At 43.3% G+C, this 24,460-nt stretch overlaps 1 protein-coding gene across 1 annotated transcript in view; it reads right to left on the reverse strand.

Annotated features, from left to right (window-relative positions):
• TRPC5 (transient receptor potential cation channel subfamily C member 5) overlaps nt 1-24,460 on the reverse strand; it is a gene marked incomplete at both ends in the record, with an annotated part of 132,928 nt that overhangs the window by 55,536 nt on the left and 52,932 nt on the right. The gene's annotated exons all lie outside the window — the stretch shown is intronic.

The raw sequence follows: 24,460 nt of genomic DNA on the forward strand, positions 1-24,460 counted from the left end.
TCCCCTAGCTTACATGAGGTCATCAACAAATGTGTACTCTGGGCAAACACGAACTGGCAGCAAATAAGCTCATGCCTGTGGCTGTGGTTTGGAATGGAAATGAGTTCCCTTTTTGACGTTTTCTTTTTTCCCTTTTGGTTCTGAGCACCTCTTGGTTGGCTAGCAAAGAATCAGGTTGCTACTTTGCCATTTATTTAACACGCTCCCTAGTCTAGACATGCAAAGGAGGCAAAGCTATTTGGGGGCCAATATTATACGACAGTGTCTAACTCAGCTGGGATTTTACTTAAAGGCAATCTACAGAGTGTCAGTGATTAATAGTTAAGAGATCATCAGCATTGCAAGTCACCCTCCGGCTGTTACTTCCTGGTAAGCAACTCAATAGGGAGCTCAACTGTCAGCAATGATTTTAAAGATTGCCTCTATCTGATTACTCCAGCTTCCCATGGGAAAGGTTAAACAGCACTGCACCATACAGCTTACTAGTACAAAGGAAATAAAATTCTTCCATCATTTACCTAACACCCGAGGTAAACTAGCCCAATTTTACTGTCAGTATATCTGTGAAGGTCACTAGCTTCCCACCAAAACCATTCTTTCTTCCTTGAGCACAGGCTGGACTACGTCTCCCAGGCTCCCTTGCAGTGAGGTGTGGCCACATGACCAAGTTCTCAATAATGGAATGTGAGGAGAAATGATGAGTGGCACCTCGAGGCCTGGACTATATATGTCCCCCATGTGTGCTCCTCCATGTTCTCTCCCCCTTCTTGCTGAGTGGGGTGTGGTAGCTCAGGGTGGCCTAGGGGCTTCTGTCAGCCCGTGTCCTTCAGTGACTATGTGGAGGAGAACTATCTTGTTGACCAAGAATATCTGTCTTGGACAGTTACATGACTGAGATAATTCTATTGTGTTTGAGCCATTATCCGTTTTAGGGACTAGCCTACCCTAAAGCAGGTTACTATTACTAGATGACAAAAAAAAAAAGCTCTAAAGTCTTTTTATCATGTGATCTCATTTTCTCCAAAGATGTTCACCATCCCCCTTATGTCCTCACATCTCCTTTTCACACATTTACACACAAAAGACAAAATCCCATACAGTCCCTTTCTACTCTTCTTGGCATTATAGCTTATGCCAAAGGCTGGGACGAAAAGGTCCTAGAAAAAAAAGTATAGAAAAGTAGGAGGGTAAAGCAAAATATTTGGATGCAACGGGAGAAGCACTGGAAGCACCCAGTCTAGTGAGGGAGACACATATATAAAAAGACAGTTATGAAACAGTCTAGTGAGGGCATGGAAATGGATAGGAACACAAGGCGTAATGGGAGCACAAAGGAAGGGCAAATTCGGACTGCTCTGCAAAGGCTTCCTGGAGCAGGTAAGACCTGAGTGGAGCATTGAAGGATGTGTAGAAGCTGGCTAGGTGTAGTGAAGGACATGGGAAGAGAGAAAACAGCCAGAGTAGCGGGGATAACATGACTAAAGGCATGGAGGTGAAAAAGAGCGTTACTGGTATGGGGAGGTAGAGCCGTCTGGGGAGACTGCTGCTTGAACTGCAAGGCTGCGGATGGCAAGCGATGAGGCTGGAGAGGTAGGCAGGGGCTACAGGAGATCAAAATGATAGTCTTTGGCACAGTTGTGGCAGTCAGTTTTTGGAAAGTAACTTGTGAAACATTTACCATATCCTGAATTTGCACTCCTTGCAGACTTGTACACATATACTCCGCTTTCAGAATAGTTTTGCAAATTGTACACAAACAAAAAGGGTGGAAGCTTTTTAATAAAGAAATTGCATTTATAAATGATCTGTATTAGAATATAAAAATCTCCAGTTATAGTCAATTACTACCCGTGTTGTACAACAGATGCCTTATGTTTTAGTCGCTAATAAAGGGCTACACAACTCAAAAAAAATGATAGTCTTTGGCCATTATAAATAGTATGATTCATTTTAAGAGCAATGAGAAGCCATAAATGATAGGTTCGTGTGTGTGTGTGTGTGTGTGTGTGTGTGTGTGTGTGTGTGTGTGTGTAGAGCAGTATAGTAGAGTAGTTAAGACTATAGACACTCGAGCTAGATTGCACTGGTTCTCTCTGCTCTTCAAAGTCTTCATCTAAAGAATGGAGTTAATAACAACATCTGCCATATAGGATTCATGTGAGGATTAAGATCAGTTACTATACATGAAGCACTTAGAACTATGTGTCGCAAATAGTAAGGGATCATTAAATCTTAGCTGCATGTATCATTATGCGTGTGCCAGAATCAGATTTAGACATTAGAAAGATCCTATGATTATTGAGTAGAAAATGGATTGGGGGCAGAGGGTGGGCAGAACTAGGGGCAGGAAGACCAGTCAGAAAGCTGTTGTCAATGTTGTACAAAATGATCGTGACTCAGACTAAGGTAATGGCAGTGGAAATGAAGAGATGTGCTCAGATTCAAAATATAGTGAGGAGGTAGAATTGGCAGGATGTGGTGATGGGTGGGAAGTGAAGTAATATATAGGGTGAGAGGGTAAAAGGGAGGGAGGCTTCTCTTTTGGGTGAATTGGTGGACAGTAGTGCCATTAATCGAGAGTGGGAACACTGAAGCTGGAGCAAGTTACGGAGATGCATGCATTTTTATACCTGCTGAGTTAGATTTGTCTGTGGGACATCTAAATGGAGATATCCAGACTGTAGTACTGGTGTTACACAGCAGGGGTCAGCAAACTTTTTCTGTAAAGGGCCAGATAGTAAGTATTTGGGACTTCGCAGACCATATCATCCCTTTTGCAAAGACTCAATTCAGCTGTTTCAGCACAAACTCAGCGATACATAGTATGTAAATGAATGGGTGTAGTTGTGTGCCAATAAAACTTTATTAACAAAACAGGCAGCAATTTGTAGTTTGCTGTTCTACAGTATTGTCCCCCAGCTGCTGCCAGAACCAGATATTTGGACCACTTTGCCACGGTCTTTATGGTCTCCTAGGACTTCTTCTCCTTGTGTATCCCCAATAACTCTGACCCAAGAAATCCCTCTCTCCTAAAGCAAAAATGCGGATGTGAAACTTCTTTTAATAGTGGATATGACCACCCAACCTTTACGTTCAATGCCTCTGCTCTGAGTTTCGATTTGGCTGAACATAATAACTTTAAAGTTGAACAGGTTTTTATTTTCTATTTTTATATCTGACAAGAGTAGTATAGGGTGGTATGGACTCTGGCAGAACAAACTGCAATTAGAATATTACAAAACAAACTTGTCTCAAGCCACCACGTAGTATCTAATCCAGACACATCTGTGAGCTTTGAAAGCACAATCCTAATTCCTGCTCGCATATTGAAGTTCCAATTTGAGTCTATTTAATCGATCTCTAGTGGATTTCGAGAATGCCTCACAAAGAGGGACTGCAGGAAAAACAGCAGTGCCCGTGTGTTGTATGCTTGACCGCACTATAAAGGCCGAACTGTACAGAGCCTAGAGCAACAGTTTTTAGTTTTGATGAAGTCCATTTCATGTTTTCTTTTGTTGCTTGTGCTGTTGCAGCCATATATAAGAAACATCGCTCAATCCAAGGTCACAAAGATTTACACCTATGTGTTTGTCTCTGAGTTTGATAGCTTTACCTCTTATACTTAGGTCTTTAATCCATTTTAAATTAAGTTTTGCATATTGTATGAGGAAGGGGTCCGACTTCATTTATTTGCCTGTGGATATTCACTTTGTCCTGAGGCAGGAGATAGATGGACCCCAGGCTGAGCAGCTAGAGTCCGTCCCCCGTGGACAGATACTCCAAGACAAAGATAATAGCAGGAGCGAGGAGGAGCTAAGCCCTGCCCAGATAACAGATAAAGAGACCATATATTTCTCATTCTCGAGGTCAAGGAGACCTTCCCAACTACACGAGTGCAGAAAGGCTCCTTGGGGGGGTCAAAAAGGGAGGAGGCGCCACCCCATAGTAAGTGATGTCAACCTACCCATAGACCTCTTCGCTAGAATCCATCTTGGTTAAGAGGTGTGCTCGCATACAGGGGAGAACCCTGAGATAGACCAAATGCAGACTCAGAGCCAGGCAAAGCGAGGTGATTGGCCACAGGAAACCCGGAAGAAATGCCCCATTTAAGTGATTCAAACTACCACGTGGTGTAACTCTGTCTCTGAGCCTGCCCGTGTGTCTATTCACACGTACTCTTTTTCCTCCTAATAAACACTTGTTTCACCACTTTCCGTCTCTTTGTGGAAATTCATTTCTGCAAAGCCGACAGGCCAGGGCCTTGTCACTGGCTACTGTCCCTGATGGTCTAATGATTGGATTCAGTGTTCTCACTGCTGAGGCCTGACTTCAATCTCTGGCTGGGGAATCGAAACCCTGCTTCAAGCCAGTACAGGCCGAGGCCACCCAAGATCAGTCCCAGCACCATTTTTTGAAAAGACTACTATTTCCCCATTAAATCATTTTGGTACCCTGGTTGAAAATCAACTAACCATAAATATGAGGGTTTATTTTTGGATTCTTAATTCTATTCCATTTATCAGTAAATGTATCCTTATGCCAGTACCCCGCTGTCTTGATTACAGTAGCTCTGTAGTAACTTTTGAAATTGAGAAGCACGAATCTTCTAAATTCTTCGCTCTTTTTCAAAATTGTTTTGGCTATTCTGCCTCCATTGCATTTCATGTGAATTTTATGATCTTCTTGTCAATTTATGCAAAAAAGGAACCTGGGTTTTTAATAGCAATTGCCTTGAACCTGTAGAACAATTTGGGAAGTTTTGCCCTCAGTGTATGTAGGGGGTGAAGTCTGATAGGTAAGTCAAGTCCCTTAGGAGTTGCAACTAGGAGCTATTCTTAACATAGATTAACTACCATACAATGAGCTCTTATAGTGTGCCAGACACTGTACCAGATTTTCACACAGATCATCTCACAGCAACCCTAAAGGCAGATATCAGTGTCATACCCATTTTATAGACGATGAGACTGAGCCCAAGCTCACATTCTTAGTAAGTAGTGGAGCCAGGATGGGAGCCCTCGCTTGGCTGACCATAGACTAAGCTCTTAAACACTGTACTCTATCAATCTCTGGATGGTATGAGCTGAGGCCTGCAGAAAGCTGAATTTTCCAGTAGCTTCCCCATTGGCCTTGCCACAGTGACTGAAATGCCCACATCATTTGTTGCTTTGGGTTAAGGCCTTGAAGTTATATTCATGTTTGTAAGAAGTGGTAATATGTAAAACTACTAACCACCCTTAACAGTTTAAAGTGAGTACCTCAAAAAAAAATAAAATAAAATAAAGTGAGTACCTCATATCAGCCAGTTATCTAGCTATAAGGGACCTACCTGCCAGCTGTCTAAATAATCACCTGACTTTAGTGCCTGATTCCCATGCTGAACCCAAGGCAGAACAGAATCTGACTTGCTCATAGCCAAGGGGATGCAAGGTCCACGTGATTCAGTTCAGGCATTTTAACAAGTAGCTCTGTACACGTGCTGTGCCCGGTTCTGTGTGGCGCACAAGGGGAGAGGGTCCCAACAGGAGAGAGTGACAGTGATTCTGCCTGCAGGATCCCACTGAGAGGCCAGCCAAACTCACGTGAAAGAAGTAACGGGACGATAAGGTTTGTGTTCAGACTCCTGCACAAGCGCTACAGATGGTAAAGGTGTCAGGTTCCCAGATGGCTGGCTCTCAACAGACCAGTGAAGGCCACTCCCCTCCAAATCCAGATTATTTTGCCAAGTAAGGACATGAAAAAAAAAAGAAAAAAACCTATGCCCCTTTGATCTTCTGTTACCACCATTTTATAAAAAGAAAAGTCAGAATAAAGTCTAGTCATTCAAATCAGATCCATTTAGCGTTAGGAAAAGCTCATGACTTTGTTATGAGGCACCACAACGTAGGCACTCAGGGCATTTACAGGACAAATCAGCAGGCACTTAGAGTCATAAGGAAAGGCTACAGAGAATTATTAAATCAGAGAACATCACTTCCTTTTGGAAGCCTTCCCTGATTGCCCCAGCCAGAGGCAATCCCTCCATCTTGAGCCCAGACCACCTTGCTTCTTCCTTGTGGTATCACTTAGAGATTACCTCATGTTACATTTATACCTAGAACCCTTGACTTGGCCTTCTTACAACGGTAAGCTTCTGAAGGGGAGGAACAATCGTGTATGTTATGTAACATTTCACATCCCCAGGGGCTTTACAGGCATTTACTATATTCGTTAAAGTGAGAAAATTTCCTCTCTGCCTCCCTGCTAAACTTCAGACCTAAATGTTCAACTGCGCAGTGGGCATTTCAAATGCATAACCCAAACAGAACTCTTTTCCCCCAAAGTACCCCCAACACACACACACGTTTCTCTTTTCACCTCACATTCTGTGTGCTCTCAAGGCATTAGTAGTAGTCATAACCGTCACAGATTAGATGTATACAGAACTTCCTTTGTTTTGGATACTTTTAAAAGCATTTTCTATATATTGACTAAGCCCAGGAGGTTGGTACTGTATTTACACCCATTTTACAGATGAGAAAATTGAGGCTCAGAGAGGTTAAATAGTAACAACAACAACAATTAACATCTGAGTGCCTACTCTGTGTCAGGCACTGTAGTTAGAGCTCGTTTAAGAGTAGTGAGCTAGGGACAGACTTCCCTGGTTATTGATTGAGTCCCCACTTTGCGGAGATAATGGAAAATGAGGGAAAGTCCCCCGGTAGGAGCAGAGGATGTGGGGTGGGGGGTGGGGTCTTGAGAAGTAAGCCAGGCTATGAGGCAGAGAAAAAAAAGCCAGTAGCAGTGAACCTTTAGTGGAGAAAAGTCTTTCTTAACTCCCGCCATCTACCATGTCGCCTGCCATGGAGGCTGTCAGCAAGAGAAAAATTAGATCAGGATCAAACAAGTCAGTCCCACGTTTGTGTCACCTAACTGGTTATTGTCAGATGATTTTAAATTGTTGGGTGTGTACAAAAGTGCAATAGGTGAGGCTGGAAGGAAGGTCACCTTGACATATGTTTCACATTCAGGGGTTTGGAAGGCAGTCTGGGCCTGTTGTTCTCTGAAGTAATTGGCAGTGAGTTATCTTTGTGTTTCCTAAAAGGGATCAGCTGACTTCAAGCTGGGGGATCCACAGCTGCAAACACTTCTTCCTTTAGTTCATTTGGAGGAAAAGAAAATCTAAAAGGTGAGAATGAGTGGCTCCCCCCGCCCCAGGGGAGACGATCAGGTTTGGGAAGAAAAATCAAGTTCCTGGCCATAGCAAGATCTGAGATAAAGGGCCTTTCTCGGTGGTTTGAAAAAGTCTACTGATCTTCAAGAATCTTCTTCTGCTCCCTCAGCAAATGGCTGCACGTTGGAATAGGCCCAACTTTCATTGCCTCAGATGTCAGTTCTTCAGAAAATAGTCTAGTTGTGTATAAAAGTGTATTTAAAAAGCCAGCAGAAATGACCCGAGATAGAACGACTTTTGTTGGTTTGTTTTGTAGTTGCCAATCAAGCTGGGCTCCGTTGAGGAGAAAAAATGCTCACAAAGGAAATCGGTAGCAATGCAAGATTTCCCAAAGAGGGAGAAACGTTCAAAACACCTTCCTTCCCTCACCAGTGCGGGAGCTTGCTGAGCTGTACTTTCATTAAGCGGTTCTGCTTTTTTTTACCACCGCAGCAGAAATTTGAGATGAAGAAAGAGGTTTTGGCAAGTAGTTTAGTTCCAGATTATGATGCGGAGTAGCCCCTACATTTTACATGTAGTCTCTGTCTAACACAATTTGCTATTTATCTGTTAAGATCACTAATCCATGGTGATGATTTTTTTTTCTGAAAGAAAGGAGCTGTGTGCTTACCCAGGGGTTACGGAGACATTTGGGACTCAGCTGGCTGTCGTTGCACTTAGCTAGTCAACTTGGTTCCCGAGCTGGGCTCCCAACAGCAATGGCAACGCAGGTGCAGACGCACAAAATAAGTCAACTGGCAGTCACACCTCTAATTTCAAGCTACAGCTAAACTTCACTAATTTGAACTAAATGGAGGAAAGTGAGCTAGATGCTGAAAACTCTGTTTTAGAACACATTTTAAAAATATATAATTTTCCATTTGCAAGTATACACAGCAGTCAGAATTAGCTAAATGGGATTTCCTGGTAGCTGTTATAGTTCTCCTGTGTTGGAGGTAAGGGGCTCTGAAAGCATCTAGTGCTGTGGAATTAAATCCAATGCAATGGTTTGTTCTAGCCATGAGATGGCAGCAGAGGGTGATGGGTGCTCACTTCCTACTCCAAAGAGGGAAGTTCTAGAAAGGGAGCCTACATGGGAAAACGGCTCACCTGGGAGGGAGCAAGTGACCTAGTGTGTCAGGGCAGTTGATGAAGAGAGCCTGGAAACCCACTAAAAACCAAATACGAAGTCAGACAGTACTGTATAGTGCAGGGAACTCTACTCAATAATCTGTAATGATCTATATGGGAAAAGAATCTAAAAAAGAATAGATATGTGTATATGTATAACTGATTCACTTTGCTGTACACCTGAAACTAACACAACATTGTAAATCAACTCTACTCCAAAAAAAAAAAAATCAGACAGGATGTGGTTGGGGGTCAGCTGGGAGTTGCGATCCTACTGGTTTAAATCGAGAGGCTGGAAGGGGAAATACCTCAAGGAATAAAAATATCAAAGCATAGAGCACTAAACCATTGTGAGAATTAGATGAGGAAGCATTCAACAATGTTAGCTATTTTCAACATTATGGCTATTGTTATTATCATGAGATGCAGAACTGTTGCTTCTTGGATGGATAGTCTTGAAGTGACTTATATATGTGACCTGACACAGTCTTTGCCTAGACAGTTGGCACACATCAGCACTGCTTCTATGATCAGCTCCTCTGAATGTTCTGAGGGTGTGTTCTATCATGCCAGTTACTGACTTGGAATTCTGGAAAGGAGACTGATGGCGGCGGTAGCAGGGTTAGGGAGGGGAGGTGGGGAGGAATAGTGCATTGGAGAAGTACATCCAGTTGGAGTCAGTACCGTCCTCATTGTACAGTCAGATCCTATAAATACCTCTAACAAACTCCAGAATGAAAACTGGATTGTTATGCAAGGCATCTGAGAGGATGAGAGACAGCTTGGTAGGTAAAGGAGAGAATTTTTCATTGAGAAAGACTGGCAAGTCAGGATTGCAGGAAGAATGGCTTTTTCGGGGCTGGCTAACAAGCTATAGTATCTCAGGAGGTTCTTTAAAGCCACGATGGAAGATTCCAAGAGTATGGTTTTGGCTCAAAGCAAAAAAAACTTGCTCCGAGTGGCTTTCACTGGGTGATTATTCCGGAGCAAGGCTTAGAGAGACCAACGGAGCTTGGCTCCTGTGTGCTTAATGTAACCCCCCCCATACTCCTACACCTCTCCTTCCCCCCCTTCTCTCTCCCTCTCTCCCTCTCTCCCTCTCTCTCTCTCTCTCTCTCTCTCTCACACACACACACACACACACACACACACACGCAGGCGTGCTCACATGGGCAAAGAAAACATGAGTCCTCAGTGCTTTGAGGGCTTTTAGGAAGTCACTTTCCTTCTGCTTCCAGGAAGTACCACTCCAAAGCCAGTTCAATCAAGCCAGCAACATTTACTGAGCACCTACTCTGTGCCAGACACGACTCCAGTGACCAGAATCTCATTCCTGAAGGAAACACCTAGCAAATAATGACAAAATCATATTCCTGCCCTCCCTTGAAACCACGAGACTCTCACTAATGACTAAAATAGGAATGTAAACTCAAAAAAGAACAAGGTTTGTGTAGCTGGTGGGAGCATAGAATTAGCTGGCATTCTGAGGGAGTAATTATTGCTGCCGACTATCAAGACTATTGGAGCCTGGTGGCTTAATTTTAAAGAGAGCAGTACCTATCCTAACCCATTTCCTTTCTCCTTCCTTCTAGGGGCCAGCCTTATGGTGGGCTTTTAATCATGACTTAATGAGCACTCTACTGTGTGCCAGGTACTTTGTATTTTTGTTCATTCCTTTAATCCTTATTCCTCATGATGACTGTATGAAGGAGGTATTATTACTATTCTACAGATGAAGAATCTGGGCCACAGAGAGACTAAAGAACAAGTCTTGAGCCCAGGTCTGAGTACACCACTGATGCTCTAACCCAGGGGCCATCAAACTGGGGGCCAAATGGAGCCTGTCTCCTGTTTGCGTAAATAAAGTTTTGTTGCAATATAGCCACGCTTATTTTTTACATTGGCAGAGTTGAGTAATTACAACAGAGACCTATGACCTATGCTGCCTAAAATATTTGCTATCTGGCCTTTACAGAAAAAATTTGCTAACCTGCGGCTCTAACCATCATACAACACAGTCTCCGGTATGTAGACTTTGGAGTTAGAGCTGAGGTCACACTCTGGCTTGGCCATGTATTCACAGTGTGCCCTTGGACAAGTCCTTTTAATTCACAGTTTCCTTATCTGTAAATGGAAATAATAATATTGCCTGTCTCCTAGGACTGTTGTGAGGATTAAATGAGATACTCCACATGAAAAGTCATTGACACAGTGTCTGGATGCCTTGCACATAGTCAATTCTTTAAAAAGCGGTAGCTGGATTATTTGGAGTATTAACGACAACAGATAGACAAAAGTTAGCTCTGTGCTAGGCACAGAGTGAGTGTTCACTTAAATACCAAATAGTCGTACTTGTCTTATTCTTGCTGATTTGCTAGGGCTTTGGAATGCTGAAAAAAGACTGAAGTTTAGAGCTGAAGGTAGAGGTGTGGGAATCAGCAGGGCAGTGAACATAGTGGTTTTGGCCTAGAGGGGAGCTGACAGCAGAGGATTTACTCTGGAACGAGCTGTTTAATGCTTTAAGCCTAAATAAGCTTGAACCATATTATATGACAAAAGCAAGGGGTGTGTGTGTGTGCGTGTGTGTGTGTGTGTGTGTGTGTGTGTGTGTGTGGTGTATGTGAGTGTGAGAGAGAGAGACAGAAAGCAAGTCCCAACTCTGTGAATTTTTTTTCTCGTACCTTCAAAACCTCTCTCCCTGTGTTACACCTGAATGAACTCTAATTCCATTCTTTGAAAAATTTAAAGTTTTCTCTTTTTTTGCACTTTAAAAATCAACTTTATTGAGATATAATTTACAATAAAAAAGCAGCTATTTTAAGTGTACAGATCAATTACTGCAGTTTGAGTTCATCTTCATCACCCTAAAATTATTCCCTCATGCTCCTTTATTTTTTTGAAGTTTTCTTAAAGATTCCAGTGTTATTTGTCCAAGTTACTATAGCAACTATAGAAAAAAATGACTATGCAATCTACTTCCTTGCTGTTAATCGTGCTTATTGGTCTCCCTGATTAGACTCTAAACGCCTGTAGGGCAGAGACCTTGGCTTATAATGCCCCGGTTGAGAAGTTGTGTTGCTGCTATTAAATGATGAAGGAATATATATTTGTTCATGATGTATGCGTGTGTGTTCCTGACTAGGGAGGTCCCTGATGGAGAAGGGAGAATGAATTTCAGAAGCAAGGTCTTTGGGAGATGAATGAAATGTGTTAATGTTTCAATGCCCCATTAAGTGATGGAAAAACTAGAAAAAAAAAAGGGCCCCCCAAAAAAGAAAAAACAAAAAACGAAAGGTGGGACCCTAGCTGGGGGGAGCCTTCTTCTGATGGGCGGCTACATCTCTTACTTACCTAGATGGACGAGGAAGTTACCTACAATGCGATGGAAATTCCTATGTTAGGGAGGTAAACCGTTGGGTTATGACACTGCTTTTTCTCATAGCCATCTTTTTCTAATGCCTTTGTGAAGGTCAGCTTTTCACTCCCAAGGTGAGTTCCTTTGTAAACAATTTACCACCTGCAAGTGTCTGAGAGGAGACAGAGGACAGTTTTGTTTTGCGGAGGGAGGGAGGGAGGGAGGGAGGGATGAGCTCTCTTTCCCCTCTAGGGAGAACATTTGGCTTTTTCTTTATCTGGCAGTTTTCACTCTCATAATCTAAATTTGGTTGCCCCCCATCATTATTCAAATGGGACACATATTTCCTGACACTGTTGTAAACGTCACTCAAGCAAATTCTCCTTTTTCTCGTCAGGCTGGATGGAAAGCCTATAGCTCTTGTATGGGGGGGTGACTTGAAAGTCGGGCCACAGACAAGTTAAAACTTAGCCTAAGGGTGCAAATGTATTCTCTCACAGACTGTCTTAGTTTCTGCATAACGTAACTTCCAGTTGATTCTATGTCAGATGAATATCAAGGCCATAACTGGTCTATACTATCCGGAGTTCCCTGGCAGTACTTAACTTACCTTAACTGTGGCTGTCATATACTTCTCTGAAAAAGTGAGAAGATGCAAAACTGTAACCGACAGACTCAAAATTCTTGGCTTCTAAAGACTATGGTGGTTGGTTTTGTTTTGCTTTTCCCTTTCACTTACAGCTTATATTATTACTCGGTGCATTTTAGTCAGTCATGGCAACATTTCTAAGGTATTACACCGTGTAGTCGTCATGCTTGAATACCCCAGAGCCTAGGTTTAATACTGTTTTGGGGGTTCAGTCTGTAAGACTTCCATGTTGATGAGATGATTACGTATGCACGATCAGACTTGTGTTTCAGAATGATCCATCTTGGCTGTACGGAAGGTGAATTGGCAAAGGGGATGGGAGGGAGGGGACTGAGTAGGAGTCTTTTGTAACTTTCCAGGTGAGAGGCAATAAGGGCCTGAATTAGAGCAGTGGGAGTTGAAAGGAGGCGATGGTGACAGAGATATTTTGGAGATAGAATTGACAATATTTGGTAATAAATTGTGTGTTGGGGTGGAAGGTAATGAGGAGTTGAGGATACTCTGCTATTAAACGGTATATGGGAATCAGGAGATCAGGACGAGAACTGGATTTGGGATAAATGTGATGAATTCATTTCAGATACATCTGGTTGGTCTGCTGTTGAGGGAATTCTCGGGATGTGGGGAATTTCAGTGCTAACACCGGGAAAGTCCTGGGCAAACCAGGACTATTTGGTTACTCTAAATTTAAGATATGCTGGATTTGAAGCGTCTGCAGACAGTGGCCCAGAGGTGGTTGGGTATGGAGGAGTGGTGTGTAGAAAGGACATCAGAGTCAGAGGTGTAGTTTGGAGAGTTGCTGATGTAGAGATGATGGGTGAAACCGTAGGAATGGGTATGAGAATTAAGGGAAAATACAGAGCATGATATTATAACTACCTCAAATCCCTTGTGGAATTATATCTATATCCTTGTGGATATAAATGAATGAATAAAATAATTAACGAAGAGAAAACAGTGAATGAGAAGAAGACAGCAGACTGGAGTTTGAGGCCCACCTACCTGTTGAGGTTAGCTATAGAAAGAAAGAGGCTGAGCCCCAAGAGATCTAAAGGGAACAAGATGATGATTTCATAGAAGCCAAGGAGGAAGAGAATTTCAAAAAGGTGGGAGTCAAGGAAGATAAATATTGAGGATAGGTGATTGGGTCTGGTGATTAACATGTTACTGGTCACCTACAAGAGAACATTTTCTGTGGAGTCCTCCAGTGTGTGGAGTCCTGAAATCAGATTACAAGATGCTAATTAAATGGAGAATGGGAAGAAAGGAAGTATGGGTAGTGAGCATAGACTCATCTTTCTCCTAACAACAAGAGTAATTTTCTCCATCGAACACCAACTCAAGATTCAACTCTTCTTGCATTTTCCTGAATGATTGCCATGCCTCCTGCTCTTCTCCTGAAAGTTCCTTTAGTATCTGGGGGCTAGACCATACTATGTAGGAAAAAATAGCTATGTGATGTACTTCTTTATTTTCTGGTAGCTTCATTGTGCTTGGTTAGTCTCCATATTTGAGTCTAAGCTTCCTTAGGGCAGAGACCATGTCTTATATCTCCCACAGTGCCAAGAAAGGCTTTCAAGAATATTTGCTAGTTATTAGGATAGGAAGGATAGAAAGATTTTCTAGTGTAGATTTTCTCACTCTCGACACTATTTACATTTTGGGTTGGGTAGGTCTTTGTTCTGGGAGACTATCCTGTGCACTGTAGGATGTTTAGCAGTATCCCTGGCTTAACCGACTAAGTGCCAGTGGCACCTCCCTTCCGGCCTCCAATAGTTGTGACAACCAAAAGTATTTCCAGATAGTGACAAATGTCCCCTGGGGTGGGGGGAAACTGACTCAGTTGAAACCCATTGCTCTAGGTGAGTTGGGCCTAGCTTATTTATTTCTCTCGTACTTCAGCAGGGGCAATCCAAAGCCATCTCCCATTGAGAAACATTGGTGTCCAGTTCACAGCCTCCAGAAAGGGACGGATCTTCTTCCTTGGTTACTTGCTTTCAGTTCTGAGACCCTTACACTCATTCTTTTCTCTGTCTCTTCCCTGGAGTGAATGAATGGCTCAGTACTTGCACTGAAACACAAAGTGCTGAAACGGTGTCAACATACTTCCCCTAGGATCCAGACTATCAAAGCAAAGCTGGAGAGAGATTTAATTACAGCAGGGGTTTGTAGCATTTCTGCAACTGTAAGGGAAGCATTTATTAATTTGTTTGCAAAGTCCAACTAGTAGTTAATAACATTCAATATTTTTCTTTTCAAAGTATGTTTCAAGTATATTGAATGTAGCCTCCTCAGAGATTGGCCAGAGGTTGGAGAAATCAGAGAAAGAGGGAATGTATAAAATAAAGGTACAGAAGGTTTCAGTGCCCCAGCAGAGCAAAGAACCCAGGAGTCCTTGGCTCTCATTCTTTAGGCTAAACCTGAAGTGTCTCCCTGACACTTTTAGTTATCCCAGTGGGGCCTATGGTTCCGGGAAGACACTTCTTTGTTGTAGTTCAAAGCAATGACTATATGTGGGTTGAGCTCAGCTGGGGGGGGGGGGGCGGTGAGGATAAAGAAAAACTAATATCTCGTCCTGTTCTTTCACCCTGTTCCAGGCTTCTGAGGTTCCTTGGTAGTGCCCTACGAACCTCCCTAGTGCCCTACGGGCAAGTCCGATATACCAGTCAGTACATTTTAATCAAGTGCCTGCTAAATACTCTTAAGACACCCAAAAGTGATGCAAATAAAAGGAGTGAGGTTGCACAAGGGTCATGTTTATTTATTGAACTAAGCATCTTCCAAGTAGTCTTGGATTTTGGCCCCATAACAGCCCGTGAAATAGGTATTATTACTCTCCACCCCCTTTTTACAGAGAAGGAAGTGTGAAGCTCAGCGAGGTTAAATGCCATGCCAAGGGCTTACAGCGACAAGGTGACAGAGCTGTGATTCAGACCCTGATCTGTATAACTCCACACCCTGTGCTCTTATCCACTATGCTGATATGATTCATTTATCTAGTCCACTTTCCCCCTTTTTCAAGTGGGTAATTTACTGCATTTTATAGAAAGAAGAACTGAGGACCAGAAAGTATAAATGACTTGCTTAGGATGGTGTGGTGGTGGTAGTGGCGATGGTAGGCGTAAAGAGCAGAGGGAGAAGCTAGAAAACACACTTCCTTCCTTATACTGCATGTTTTTTCTACCTACCACATTCTTTCTAGTTCAGAAGACAAGATACTTCTCATTCTGGGAAATAATTGAAGAACTAGAAAAAGCAGTCTGTCATTAATTGTGTGATATTGAATTTCTGGATTCTGTGGTACAGACAAATCAAACGATAGAGCCATTTTCTTTCCCAATGGACATTGAAGACCATTAGTCATACTTAGCCTGCCAGCAGGCTTTGAGTGGGGAGTACACTGCATCCCTGTGGGATCTTCCAGGGAGATGGAGGAGACCAAAGAATATATATGCTTTGACCAGGGAACTGGGCTAGAGAATCCAGCTGCCATAAAAAAGAAGCTTGCTATAGCATTACTAAGTTGCTTCTGAGACACTTTGAGGGGGGGTATGAGAAGAGATGCAGAACTAATTGGTATTTTCCAAGATTTAACTGAGTGATGGTGGCAGTACTGAACAACCTTGGGAGTTCCTTGGCCTTGAAGCAGATTGGCTTCCTATTCTCAACAGGACTTCCCCTAGATACCATTGTGCAATGAACTCCCTCCCGTCATTGGATCAAGGTGACTAATCAGAGGGATGGGGCTAGTCTCTTGCTTCCAAGAAACTAAATTTTACTTTTGCCTGATATAGACAGTCTATTTACATGCAAGAATTTGCTGTTTTATTGGCAGACTACGGACTATTAAGCATTAGCATTCCTTACAACCCCAGGGATTACTGTAAATCCTCAGAGAATTTTGTTACATTGGATAAGTCCTAAACCTCCTGGTTATTTTCACCCCCTCTCAATAATTTACTGTAAAAGAATCCTCATGAAGTAGTCTTTTTTGTTTGTTTGTTTTCCCACAAAAGTGGTCATAGCCCAGAGGTTTTATACAGTTGTAACCATCTCTTTCTTTTCAGCCATTGCCCACACCACACTCCTGGAGGCCTGTCACCAGATTTTCATGCCTCCCTCCCCATCAAAACCATATGCCTACACTACCAAATGTAAAATCGATAGCTAGTGGGAAGCAGCCGCATAGCACAGGGAGATCAGCTCGGTGCCTTGTGACCACCTAGAGGGGTGGGAGGGAGGGAGACTCAAGAGGGAAGAGATATGGGAACATATGTGTATGTATAACTGATTCACTTTGATATAAAGCAGAAACTAGCACACCATTGTAAAGCAATTATACTCCAATAAAGATGTAAAAAAAAACCATATGCCTGCTCCATTGGGTTTTTTTTGATGACTTTTTAAAAAAAAATTATTGGAATATAGTTGATTTATGCCTACCCCAGTGTTGAGAAGCAGGCAGAACTGAGGAATAAGGACTGAGCTGATGAGGAGTGGTTTAGTCAGCATCTAAGGATGCTTAAAGCTCTTTGCTCATTTCCTGAGATTTTCAGGGCCAGAAATCAGTCCTGTAGTGTGATGGCTCTGGAAAGCACGGGGGTTCTGGAGTCAATTAGTTCTAGGTTGATATCGTATCTCTGTCACTCACTAGCCAGGTGATCTTCAGCAACTCTGTTTTCATACTTATAAAGTGAGGATAACAACTCATTTGTTGCAGCTGTCTATTTTTCCGACCTCATGGCCATTCACCTAAGGCTTTCCTCCTACTTGCTAAGCTATTCTGTCATTTTTGAGCTTTGCCCATTATATTTGACTTTGCCCTGTGATATCCATAGGGTATAGATTGTTGTAATCTAGGCTTCAATTCATGACTGTGCAGACCCTCTCTTTGTTTTGTTTGTGGAATGAAAACTCCATGAGGGCAAGGGCTGCGATTATTTGTGCTTACTATCATATTTCCAGTACCTAGGACCATATCTAGCACATAGCAGGTGATAAATAAAATTTGTGGGATGAGTGAATGAATGCATAAACTCCCTGGTCCCGGTGCCCAGATCAGCCCCATTGCCATAAGGCTGCACACAGCCTGATGTAAGGAGTGGTTTCATCCTACAGGAACAGGTCCTGTTCGGGCACTATCCAGTGAGCAGGGCTACTTACTCGCTTTGCCCTGGATAGTACCTACAAATTTCATTTGGTTCATTCAGGGCTGATACTGAGTCACCCTGTACTGAAGGGGTTAATAGGACTATACAGGCCTATTTAAGTTTAACTTAGAACCTGATAAGGATGACAAAAATGATTAGTTGGCCGAAGTGACCTCCCAATGAGGAAAGAATCAAAAGTATTTTACTAAAAATTGAATTATACAAACACATACTCCCAAACCAAATAATATAGCAGGGTTTTGGAACCAATAACCAGTCTCTTGTCTCTAGGGTATTGATGAAACCATTAGACAGGAATTCATGGTTCATGCTCTGAGCTGCATTCATCATCCTGTTCTTAAGTCATCAACTGAGGACTTCAGTATCCTTTAATAGTCCAAGCCAGTATACACCAAACTGGCTACTTCTTCACATTAGGCCTGATAAGCTAACTGTGGAGAGTTCACAGGGTCTACACATGCTCAGAGTTCAGCCTTGTGAAGCTTACACTCCCTTTACTGCAATTGTAGTGTGTCAGCTCTCTCTCTTCTTAACTGCCAATTGCACATTATAGGCAAAAGCTGTGGGTACAGCTCCTGTACTTGGGAACACTTTCTTCTCTAGCTATTAAAAACTGGTTACAAAATGTAGGTGTCCTGGAAAGAGTTATATAAACCATCTTGACTGGGTGAAAAGGAAATGTACTTCCAGGTGGTGTGTTACCTAAAAAAGTATCCCCCGGTTTCTTGGGGGGAGGTGAATTCAGTGGTTGCTTCCTGTGTTACATTATAAATACATCTGGCTGCAACGAAGCTAGAAGTAGTCTATTTCCTGTTGCAGTGAGGATACAGTGGGGTCATGTCTGTTTCCTTTTTATGACTCAGAGGGCAGCCTGAAACTACAGGAAAAGTGAGGTAATGGCAGATGCAAACTAAGTGAGCTAAAGGCTGAAAGGAATATATGATTGAGGTTACTCTTAGTAAAGAGTAACTGAGATTTAGCCAAGGCCTAAACAGTAATTAAGGCAAGGCCAGAGTCTATCCAGGACGTCAGGCTAGATAAGGCCTAGCTGGGGCTTAAGTTCAGTTAACTTATAGCCATGGCCTAGTCCTAGTTACACCTAACAGGAGTGTAGCCAGGTTCAAAGCCCAGTTAAGGCTAAACTAGGGCTAAGCCTATTTAAGGGCTAGTAAGCCCAGTTAAGAGGCAGCCAGGGCCAGAGCCTGCTTATGGCCTAGTTGCTCAGTTAAACTCTAGATAACCCAGATAAGGCCTAGCCTAAACATAGTTAAGGTCTAGTCAGAGTCTAGTTAAGGTGTAGTCAGGGCCTAAGTGTAGTTAAGTACTAGCAAGGACATAGTTAGGCCTGCCCAGAGCCTAAGCATAGCTAGACTTGTCAGAACCTTATTAAGGTGGAGCCAAGATGTAAGCCTAGTTAAAAGCTGGTTATCTTGGTTAAGGCCTCATTAGGGTATTGTTAAAGCGTAAAGAGTGCCATAGCCTACCTTAGGTCAAGTCAGAGCCCAGTAAAGGTCTAGATAGGGCCAAAGCCTAAATAAGTCGCTGTCATAGTCTAGTGAAGTCCTAATAGGAGGATAAAAAAAATTTAGTCCTAGTCAGAGCTTAGTTAAGACTTAGGCAGGGCCTAAACCTAGTTAAAATGTAATTGAAGCCTAGTAGGTCAAGTCAGAACCTCAGCCTAGTTAAAATGTAATTGAAGCCTAGTAGGTCAAGTCAGAACCTCAGCCTAGTTAAGTGTTACAACTCCGTTACACCTAGCCATGGCCTAAGCCTAAGCTTATGTTTGGTCAGAGCCCAGTTAGGGCCTAAACCTAATTAAGTTCTAGTCACAAATCAGCTGAGGTAGAATCCAGAGCGTAAGCTTATTAAAACCTATTCAAAGCAGAGTTAACGCTTAGCCACAGTCTTATTAGGGTACAGCCAGGCTCTAAACCCAGTTAACTAACCAAAATTGTTAAAATCTCCTCAGAGCATGTTAAGGAATAGCCATGGACCTAGCCTACCTTTTGCGTCCACTGAGATTTATCAATTGTAAACTGAGGCTCCTGCATTACAAATGCAGGATATTCTTTTTTTTTTGCAGTACGCGGGCCTCTCACTGTTGTGGCCTCTCCCATTGCTGAGCACACGCTCCGGACGCGCAGGCTCAGCGGCCATGGCTCACGGGCGCAGCCGCTCCGCGGCACGTGGGATCCTCCAGGACCGGGGCACGAACCCGTGTCCCCTGCATCGGCAGGCGGACGCCCAACCACTGCGCCACCAGGGAAGCCCTGGCCTAAGCATTTTAAAGCCCAGTTATTCAGAAGCCAGGTAGGGGCTAAATCCACTTCAGTTTTAGTCAGAAACTGGGTGAGGCAGAATCCAGTGCCTAAGCTATATAAAGTCTAGTTACTCAGTTGAGGGGGACTTCCAGGAAGATGGCGGACGAGTAAGACGCGGAGATCACCTTCCTCCCCACAGATACACCAGAAATACATCTACACGTGGAACAACTCCTACAGAACACCTACTGGACGCTGGCAGAAGACCTCAGACCTCCCAAAAGGCAAGAAAACCCCCAGGTACCTGGGTAGGGCAAAAGAAAAAAATAAACAGAGACAAAAGAATAGGGACGGGACCTGCACCAGTGGGAGGGAGCTGTGAAGGAGGAAAGGTTTACACACACTAGGAAGCCCCTTCGCGGGTGGAGACTGCGGGTGGCGGAGGGGGGGAAGCTTCGGAGCCGCGGAGGAGAGCGCAGCCACAGGCGTGCAGACGGCAAAACCGAGAGATTTCCGCACAGAGGATCAGGGCCGACCGGCACTCACCAGCCCGAGAGGCGTGTCTGCTCGCCCGCCGGGGTGGGCGGGGCTGGGAGCTGAGGCTCGGGCTTCGGTCGGAGCGAGCGCAGGGAGACGCCTGGGGTTGGCGGCGTGAACACAGCCTGAAGGGGTTAGTGCGCCACGGCTGGCCGGGAGGGAGTCCAGGGAAAAGTCTGGACCTGCCGAAGAGGTAAGAGACTTTTCCTTCCCTCTTTGTTTCCTGGTGCGCGAGGAGAGGGGATTAAGAGCGCTGCTTAAAGGAGCTACAGAGACGGGCGCGAGCCGCGGCTAAAAGCGCGGACCCCAGAGATGGGCGTGAGACGCTAAGGCTGCTGCTGCTGCCACCCTGTGTGCGAACACAGGTCACTCTCCACACCCCCCTTGTGGGGAGCCTGTACAGCCCGCCACTGCCAGGGTCCCGGGACCCAGGGACAACTTCCCCGGGAGAACGCACGGCACGCCTCAGGCTGGTGCAACGTCACGCCGGCCAATGCCGCCGCAGGCTCGCCCCGCACTCCGTGCCCCTCCCTCCCCCCCACCCCCACCCCCCCGCCCCGGCCTGAGTGAGCCAGAGCCCCAGAAGCAGCTGCTCCTTTAACCCCGTCCTGTCCGAGCGAACAACAGACGCCCTCCGGCGACCTACACGCAGAGGCGGGGCCAAATCCAAAGCTGAGCCCCGGGAGCTGTGAAAACAAAGAAGAGAAAGGGAAATCTCTCCCAGCAGCCTCAGAAGCAGCGGATTAAAGCTCCACAGTCAACTTGATGTACCTGCATCTGTGGAATACATGAATAGACAACGAATCATCCCAAATTGAGGAGGTGGACTTTGAGAGCAAGATTTATGATTTTTTCCCCTTTTCCTCTTTTTGTGAGTGTGTATGTGTATGCTTCTGTGTGAGATTTTGTCTGTATAGCTTTGCTTCCACCATTTGTCCTAGGGTTCTATCCGTCCGTTTTTTTTCTTAATAATTATTTTTTATTTTAATAACTTTATTATATTTTATCTTACTTTATTTTACTTTATCTTCTTTCTTTCTTTTTTTCTTCATTTCCTCCTTCCTTCCTTCCTCCCTCCCTCCCTCCCTCCTTCCTTCCTTCCTTCCTTCCTTTCTTTCTTTCTTTCTTTCTTTCTTTCTTTCTTCCTTCCTTCCTTCCTTCTTTCTTTCTTTCTTTCTTTCTTTCTACTTCTACTAATGCTTTCTTTCTACTTTATCTCCCTTTTATTCTGAGCCATGTGGATGAAAGGCTCTTGGTGCTGCAGTCAGGAGTCAGTGCTGTGCCTCTGAGGTGGGAGAGATAACTTCAGGACACTGGTCCACAAGAGACCTCCCAGCTCCACATAATATCAAATGGCAAAAATCTCCCAGAGATCTCCATCTCAACACCAGCACCCAGCTTCACTCAACGACCAGCAAGCTACAGTGCTGGACATCCTATGCCAAACAACTAGCAAGACAGGAACACACCCCCACCCATTAGCAGAGAGGCTGCCTAAAATCATAAGTCCACAGACACCCCAAAACACACCACCAGACGTGGACCTGCCCACCAGAAAGACAAGATCCAGCCTCATCCACCAGGACACAGGCACTAGTCCCCTCCACCAGAAAGCCTACACAACCCACTGAACCAACATTAGCCACTGGGGACAGACACCAAAAACAACAGGAACTACGAACCTGCAGCCTGCAAAAAGGAGACCCCAAACGCAGTAAGATAAGCAAAATGAGAAGACAGAAAAACACACAGCAGATGAAGGAGCAAGATAAAAACCCATCAGACTTAACAAATGAAGAGGAAATAGGCAGTCTACCTGAAAAAGAATTCAGAATAATGATAGTAAAGGTGATCCAAAATCTTGGAAATAGAATGGACAAAATGCAAGAAACATTTAACAAGGACCTAGAAGAACTAAAGATGAAACAAACAATGAAGAACAACACAATAAATGAAATGAAAAATACTCTAGATGGGATCAATAGCAGAATAACTGAGGCAGAAGAACGGATAAGTGACCTGGAAGATAAAATAGTGGAAATAACTACTGCAGAGCAGAATAAAGAAAAAAGAATGAAAAGAACTGAGGACAGTCTCAGAGACCTCTGGGACAACATTAAATGCCCCAACATTCGAATTATGGGGGTTCCAGAAGAAGAAGAGAAAAAGAAAGGGACTGAGAAAATATTTGAAGAGATTATAGTTGAAAACTTCCCTAATATGGGAAAGGAAATAGTTAATCAAGTCGAGGAAGCACAGAGAGTCCCATACAGGATAAATCCAAGGAGAAATACGCCAAGACACATATTAATCAAACTGTCAAAAATTAAATACAAAGAAAACATATTAAAAGCACCAAGGGAAAAACAACAAATAACACACAAGGGAATCCCCATAAGGTTAACAGCTGATCTTTCAGCAGAAACTCTGCAAGCCAGAAGGGACTGGCAGGACATATTGAAAGTGATGAAGGAGAACAACGTGCAACCAAGATTACTCTACCCAGCAAGGATCTCATTCAGATTTGATGGAGAAATTAAAACCTTTACAGACAAGCAAAAGCTGTGAGAGTTCAGCACCACCAAACCAGCTTTACAACAACTGCTAAAGGAACTTCTCTAGGCAAGAAACACAAGGAGAAGGAAAAGACCTACAATAACAAACCCAAAACAATTAAGAAAATGGGAATAGGAACATACATATCGATAATTACCTTAAATGTAAATGGATTAAATGCTCCCACCAAAAGACACAGATTGGCTGAATGGATACAAAAACAAGACCCATATATTTGCTGTCTACAAGAGACCCACTTCAGACCTAGAGACACATACAGACTGAAAGTAAGGGGATGGAAAAAGATATTTCATGCAAATGGAAACCAAAAGAAAGCTGGAGTAGCAACTCTCATATCAGACAAAATAGGCTTTAAAGACTATTAGAAGAGACAAAGAAGGAAACTACATAATGATCAAGGGATTGATCCAAGAAGAAGATATAACAATTGTAAATATTTATGGACCCCACATAGGGGCACCTCAATACATGAGGCAAATACTAACAGCCATAAAAGGGGAAATCGACAGTAACACATTCACAGTAGGGGACTTTAACACCCTACTTTCACCAATGGACAGATCATCCAAAATGAAAATAAATAAGGAAACACAAGCTTTAAATGATACATTAAACATGTATATGTATAACTGATTCACTTTGTTATAAAGCAGAAACTAACACACCATTGTAAAGCAATTATACTCCAATAAAGATGTAAAAAAAAAATAAATAAAAGACTCCAAGAAAGTATAATTGGGAAATAAATGCATAATAAATGTCAATTAAAAATAATTAATTATAAAAATAAAAAGCAAGGAAAAAAAACCTAGTTATTCAGAAGCCAGGTAGGGGCTAAATCCACTTCAGTTTTAGTCAGAAACTGGCTGAGGTAGAATCCAGGGCCTAAGCATTTTAAAACCTAGTTATTCAGAAGCCAGGTAGAGCCTAAATGTAAAGTTTTAGTCAGAAACTAACTGAGGTGCAAATTAGGGCCTAAGTATTTTAAAGCCTAGTTTTTTAGAAGCAAGGTAGGGCCTAAATATAGTTAAGTTTTAGAAACTTACTGGGGTACAAATCAGGGCCTATGCTTATTAGAACCTAGTCAGATCCAAGTTAAGTTTTAGCCAGAGTTTTGTCAAGTTATAGCCAGGGCCTAAACCCATTTAAAACTTAGCATGGTTAAAATCTGTTCAGAGTATGTTTAGGACTAGCCATGGCCTAAGCCTAGCTTATGTTTAGTCAGAGCCGTTAGGGCCTAAATCCACCTAAGTTTTAGTCAGAAACAGCTGAGGTAGAATCCAGAGCCTAAGCATTTTAAAGCCTAGTCAGAGCTGAGTTAAGGCTTAGCCAGAGTCTTTTTAAAATACAGCCAGGCCCTAAACCCAGTTAAGGTAACCAACATGGTGAAGATCGCCTCAGAGTATGTTAAGGACTAGCCATGGCCCAAACCTAGTTTACGTGTAGTCAGAGCCCAGTTAGGGCCTAAATCTACTTAAGTTTTCGTCAGAAACTAGTCAGGGGTAGAATCCAGGGCCTAAGCATGTTAGAGCCTAGTCAGAGCCGAGTTAAGGTTTAGCCAGAGTCTTGTCAAGCTATAGCCAAGGC

This window comes from Grampus griseus (genome assembly GCF_964374135.1).
Source record: "Grampus griseus genome assembly, chromosome: X".
NCBI classification, from domain to species: domain Eukaryota; kingdom Metazoa; phylum Chordata; class Mammalia; order Artiodactyla; family Delphinidae; genus Grampus; species Grampus griseus.